At 34.7% G+C, this 6,496-nt stretch overlaps 1 long non-coding RNA gene across 2 annotated transcripts; it reads left to right on the top strand.

Moving 5' to 3' along the window:
- The first annotated feature begins 356 nt into the window (after positions 1 to 356).
- Positions 357 to 6,058, top strand: LOC111365467. Of its 2 annotated transcripts, XR_002697462.1 has the most exons (3): positions 362 to 965; positions 3,105 to 3,314; positions 5,735 to 6,058. It is a non-coding gene; the product is annotated as an uncharacterized LOC111365467 (long non-coding RNA). The 2 variants fall into 2 exon arrangements; XR_002697461.1 differs by lacking the exon at positions 5,735 to 6,058 and having other exon boundaries at positions 357 to 965; positions 3,105 to 3,965.
- Positions 6,059 to 6,496: the final 438 nt, after the last annotated feature.

Here is a 6,496-nt window from a genome sequence, read left to right as displayed (position 1 = left end):
CGAAGTCGAGACAACCCACATTCGCAGGTCAGGAATTCAACTCCACATCAGAACAACCCACATTTGCAGGTCAGGAATTCAAATGGTAGTGCTCTGCGTGCTGACTTTTTCAACTCAGCACCTTTCTGGTCTTCAAGCTCGGATTCAAAGTGAAAACGAAAAAAGTTTTAGACGTTCAAATTTTCGTCGCCGATGGAATCTGGACATCGAACTCGATTTTCGCCTTCAAGGTTTTTCGTTGTTGGAGAGATTTGGGGAAAATCTATTTGAGAGGAGGGTCCAAATTTGGGGAAATTTTGAAATGAGGGTTCTCATCTATTATTAAATAATCAGGCCGGGTCTAGTTTTGGGCCAACTTGTTTTAAAAATTTGAAATCCCCACCTCCAGTTCCTTGTTTCAAAATTCACGATATTTTTATTCAAGTTCTTGTCACCTCACCATTAGGTACACCATTAGGTAGTGGCTGATGTACCACCAGCATTATTGAAAAATTTTGGGGAAAATTTTGACAAACCCAAAACCAAACCATGGTTCCAGGGATGGACCAGCAATTAAATTATTGAAGCAACCATCCCCTGCCATAGACAATCACGAGAGAACCTCTCCCCTCTCATTGCTAACGCTGAAGTAGAACCCACCAACCCGACGATCAAAACCCAGTCTCAGACTCCCTGCTGCCGGCGATTCTACGAATGGCAAGAAAATGTTCACGAGAGGAACCTCCCACTACCTAACGCTGCATAAAGACCCAGTAGCCCACAATTGAAAAACACGTCGCTGACTCCCTCCTGCCATCGATTCAACGATTGGAATGGAAAAATCGCAATCGGCAAAACCGCAAACGATAAGAAAGGGAAAACAGCAAAGGATTCAGCCTGCTCCTTCCTATCGTCATTTCTACTTGCTTCCACTCGTCCACATTGAAATCACCAATTGCAATTCAAACCTTAATCTGAGTGATAAGGTTAGTACATTAACAATTTTGATTTAGTAATTTTTCTTCCTGTCCAGCGACACCGGTTGACTAATTATGATTTCGGCCTTTGTGAACGATGAATGCATGAATTTATGAAACTCAAAATCTGTGATTTGTGATTTTTGAATGGCTGAATTCGTCTGCTTCTATACCTGTTGGTTTTTTGATTGTCTCTTGAATTTGTGATTTTCTGAATATGTGATTTGTAAATTTGCTTTGGAGAATTAATGTGTTTTGTGTTTTTGATATGTAAGATTTAGTTTGGAACTTCATCAAAAATTCAAACAGAGGTGGTGATTATTATTACAAGATCATGTATTTTTACCTTCTTAATGGTGATTATGTTCAGCTTTCCAAGTGAAAATGTCTTTTGACTCGTAGATAAATTGGGCGTTACTTTATGGTCTCTGCATTAAGAAGAAGTAAAGGTAGTTTCACAATCCTATGTTAATAATGTACCTAACATTTGCTTGTTTTTATAGAGCCAATGCTGTAATGTGGAAGTTTCGTTGTTTATCTTCTTATCCTGCATTTGCTTTGTAATGTTGTTGTGATATTTTGTTGTCTATCTAGCTCCTACTATGTGGAGATGACTGGCTGATTTGGTCGGATGATTGTGAATATTTTACTTGCCATATATTTTAAATTAAAAATTGACTTCTATGACCATGTTATATTTAACATTTCAAAAATAGTAAGCTATAAGATAAACATATAAACAATTTCTAATATACTAATCTATCAAAATGGATGATGAATCCAATAGTAATGTCTTCTTGATGAAAGAATAAAGAAGATGGTTAAGAGGTTAAGTTTTGTTAATGATAGAAAAAATTGGTTTATGATTACTTTTCAAAATCTTTTATCTTTTTTTAATTAACAAAATTCATATTACCCAATATAATATACGTATATCCAATGTTTAATGTATACAAATTAAATCATCACGCCATAACATTAACGGCATTCAAATCGAGCATTAAATGCTCCTAAAAATGTATCATTAAGGGTAATTTGGACTTCTCACACAAAAAAGTGTCATTTTTAGCACCATTAATAGAAATGAAAAATTTTGGTAGACTTTTTTTATTTTTTTATTTTTTTTATGTAACATTGGATGAATTTGGTCCTAACTTTTTCCTCTAGTCTACCCAAGTCAATCTATAATCACTTTCTTCTTTACCACCTACGATACAAACTAAATATTGTATCCGTTAAACATTTACATCTTGAAGTAGCAAGTTGCAGGCACAATTCACGCGGAGACTGTAGCAACTTACAGATTTGTCTTTTGAGTCGAATAACAGGTTATCAAACAACCCCTTTGATCTTATACATTGTGATATATGGGGGACCTTACCATGTGACCTCACAATCTGGACACAATTATTTTCTAACCTTGGTAGATGATTGTTCTAGATTTACATGGATATATCTGTTCAGGAATAAATCAGATGCTAAGACCATCATTCCTAGATTTTTCAGCATGGTACATACCCAATTCAATGCTAATATAAGAATGCTCTGATACCACATCAGATATTTGAATGAAGAATCTTGTTTTATTGATCTGAAAATCTGGAGAAAAATGAACACACAAGTCTCTATAAATAGTGGCAAGTATTGACGCCAAAATGAAAATGAGCTGGACTAACTAACTAACTAAACAGGTGCCAGCTGGTTAACTAAAATTGATCTATGTACAGTACGTTTATGTACAAGTCCTAATAAAAACGCTGCGATAAGCGGGTCCCATCGACGGCTTCCCATCCTTGGCTTGCTTAGCCGGCTCCACTTCTATGATAAACCTCTTATCCGCCATTTTCGATCCTCCTGATTTCCCCCTGTAACAAGATATACTTAAATATGTAAAAATGCGTACGTAATGTGATGCTGATTAGATAGATAGGAATTTCTCACTAACGCGAAATTATCAAGTTTTAGTTTTGTGTACAGTGTATATTAGTTATAAAGGGTGGCTATGCATATGTGATTGAAAACTTGCTGGCTATATGTCGCAACTGAATTTATTTTTGACAATCGAAACTTATTTTACTAACTCACATAATTTATATCCTGTTAGAATCAAGCTATCCAATTAAATTTTTTGATTTGTTAATTTAAAAGGAACATGACTGAAAAACCTGTCGCTGACTCCCTCCTGCCATCGATTCAAGGATTGGAAAGGAAAAATCACAATCAGCAAAATCGCAAACGATTGGAAAGGGAAAACAGCAAAGGATTCAGCCTGCTCCCTCCTATCGTCATTGCTACTTGCTTCCTGTAGTCCACAGTCAAATCGCCAATTGCAGTTCAGACCCTAATCTTAGTAATAAGGTTAGTACATTAACAATTTTGATTTAGTAATTTTTCTTCCTGACCAGCGACTCCGGTCGACTAATTATGATTTCAGCCTTTGTGAACGGGGAATGTATGAATTTATGAAACTCAAAACCTGTGATTTGTGATTTTTGAATGGTTGAATTCGTCTGCTTCTATAACCTGTTGGTTTTTTTGAGGCTTTCTTGAATTTCTGATTTTGTCAATATGTGAATTGTAAATTTGCTTTGGAGAATTGATATGTTTTTTGTGTTTTTGATATGTAAGATTTAGTTTGGGAACTTCATCAAAAATTCAAAATAGAGGTGGTGATTATTATTACAAGATCATGTATTTTTACCTTCTTAATGGTGATTATGTTCAGCCTTCCAAGTGAAAATGTCTTTTGACTCGTAGATAAATTGGGCGTTACTTTATCGTCTCTGCATTAAGAAGTAAAGGTAGTTTCACAATCCTATGTTAATAATGTACCTAACATTTTCTTGTTTTTATAGAGCCAATGCTGTAATGTGGAAGAAGTTCATTGTTATCTTTTTATCCAGCATTTGCTTTGTAATGTTGTGATATTTTTGTTGTCTATCTGGCTCTTATTATGTGGAGATGACTGGCTGATTTGGTCGGATGATTGTGAATATTTTACTTGCCATATATTTTAAATTAAAAATTGACTTCTACGACCATGTTATATTTAACATTTCAAAAATAGTAAGTTATAAGTTAAACATATAAACAATTTGTAAGAGACTAATCTCTCAAAATGGATAATGAATCCAATAGCTATGTCTTCTTGATGAAAGAATAAAGAAGATGGTTAAGAAGTTGAGTTTTGTTAATGATAGAAGAAATTTGTTTATGATTACTTTTCAAAACCTTTTATCTTTTTTTATGAACAAAATTCATATTACCCAATATAATAGACGTATATCCAATGTGCAATGTATACAAATTAAATCATCACACCATAACATTAATGGCATTCAAGTCGAGCATTAAACGCTCCTAAAAACATATCATTAAGGGTAATTTGGACCTCTCACACAAAAAAGTGTCATTTTTAGCACCATTAATAGAAATGACAATTTTGGTAGATTTTCAAATTTAGTGACATCTATGAAAAATCCGTGAATTAAAACAGGAATTCCACCAACTTTAGGTTTTCTCTTTTGAATACTTCGTGGATTGTCTTCATCAATATAGTTTCACACCTCAAGGTCCGATGGTCGTTTGGATAGATTGTGTAATTTAAAGAATTCTTATTCATCCTTCAACCTCAAGGCCAACTCACCTTTCTCCATGTCAATCAATTTTGACATGTTGCTAGGAAGGTCGACTCAAGATTGTTCGAATATTTTGATCTTCATCTATGTCAAGAACAAGGAAATCCATCTAGAATACCAATTTTCCAGCTTTAATTAGTACATCATCGACTTTGTCTCTTGGATATTTGATGCTTTCATTATCCATTTGCGGTGACTCCATTATTTCCTTTACGATATGTTGATGTAGAGTTTCTTTAGCTCATCCAAAAGCTTCTCAAATTGTTCGTCGACCTTCTTTTTTTGCAATCTCTAGGGAAATGGGACATGAACATAAGTCTTGATAGAAACTGTTGCCTAACCTGTAGATTATCCGACTTCTAATCTGTAACTATTTTTGCTAGTTGTTCAGATTTATCCACTTGCTCCTCATTTGTGGAAGTTACATTTTCATTTAATACTATCTATCTCTTAACTACAATTTATGGTAGTTGAACCCTACCCCGCGTAATAATTACCTGAACTAGAGTTAGTGCTTTCACAAGTGATTTCTCGATTACCTATCAAAAACAAGTGATTTCTCGATTATTTCATTCTCCACAACTTTTATTACCATCACATGCTGTTTAGGATTTGTCTTAGTTTCACTTGACTGGGCTTCTAGTAGTCTCTTTGAAAGTGTCTTAGCTATTTGTCCTGTTTAATTATCCAAAATCTTTATAGCATCCAGTTGGACTTGAAAATTTTTCTCAATTTGTTGTATGAATTTAGTTGATACTTCAACCATAGGTTGATGACATTGCGATTTCACTCAATGCTTCTTCCCGTGAGGGTTTTTATTCTGGTTGTTGGAAACCTAGTGATGTATTTTGATATGTAGTGCCTTGAGAAGATTGATAGTTGCTCCAAGAAAAGTTTGAGTGATTTCTTCGACTCAAATTGTATGTATTGGAATGAGGATTCTTGTGTTATCTCTGAAAATTTTATATGTGATCTCTGAAATTTTTTTTATGTGATTCACATCATCAACTGATTGCACAAATGGACTTCCCACATTACAATTCGCACTTTAATGATTACACCTATAATACTTGCATCTTGGCCTAGCTGTTTGAACTGCTTTCATTGTTTGATTGGTTGCCCAATTATCTACCTTTTCAGCTAGTGCTGCAACTATGCTGAAATAGCTATCATTGAGTCAACCTCATGCATCCTAGCAGCTCCTTTTCCACCCGATCTTTCCGCTAGCCATGGTGCATTGGTGAATGCTAGATCTTCTATGATTTGATACACTTGATCCACTGTCTTTCTTGTAATTGACCCAATCACAAGCAAAGTCAACGTTACCCTCCTATTCGGAGTCAAGATATTGTAGAAGTACTGGACTTGTAGCCAATTTTGCAACCATTGTTGTGGACATTTTTGAAGCAGACGTTTTTACCTATTTCATACTTCATAATAGCACTTTGAATTAAGTTGTGAGAATCTAGGGATCTCATCTCTCAACTTGGCAATCCTTTTTGTGAGAAATATTTATTTAAGAACTTCTGGCTCAAATTGTCTCAAATCGTGATGCTGTGAAGTGGGAATGTGTCAAATTATTCCGTAGCTAAATCTCAAAGTATAAGGAAATGGCCTCAGTCGAATTGCATCACTAGAAGCCCTTGGATATTAAATTATTGCACACATATCCAAAAATTTTTAGACATGAATATTTGGATTATCAATTGGTCTCCCAAAGAGCTACAACACAATTTGGAGCATGTTTATTACATCCGTCCTTAAGTGAAAATTTGCTTGCCCGAATGCTGGATAGGCTATGCTTGATCTGCTTTCTATGATCACTGGAATAATGTATGCTCTCATTAGTTTCTCATTCTTATTACCCGCAGCTACAATTTGATGTGCTATATTTATAATCAA

This window comes from Olea europaea, chromosome 17 (assembly GCF_002742605.1).
Source record: "Olea europaea var. sylvestris chromosome 17, O_europaea_v1, whole genome shotgun sequence".
In the NCBI taxonomy this organism is placed as follows: Eukaryota; Viridiplantae; Streptophyta; class Magnoliopsida; order Lamiales; family Oleaceae; genus Olea; species Olea europaea.
The sequence above is the reverse complement of the archived record's forward strand: the minus strand, read 5'-3'. Positions and strand labels throughout refer to the sequence as shown.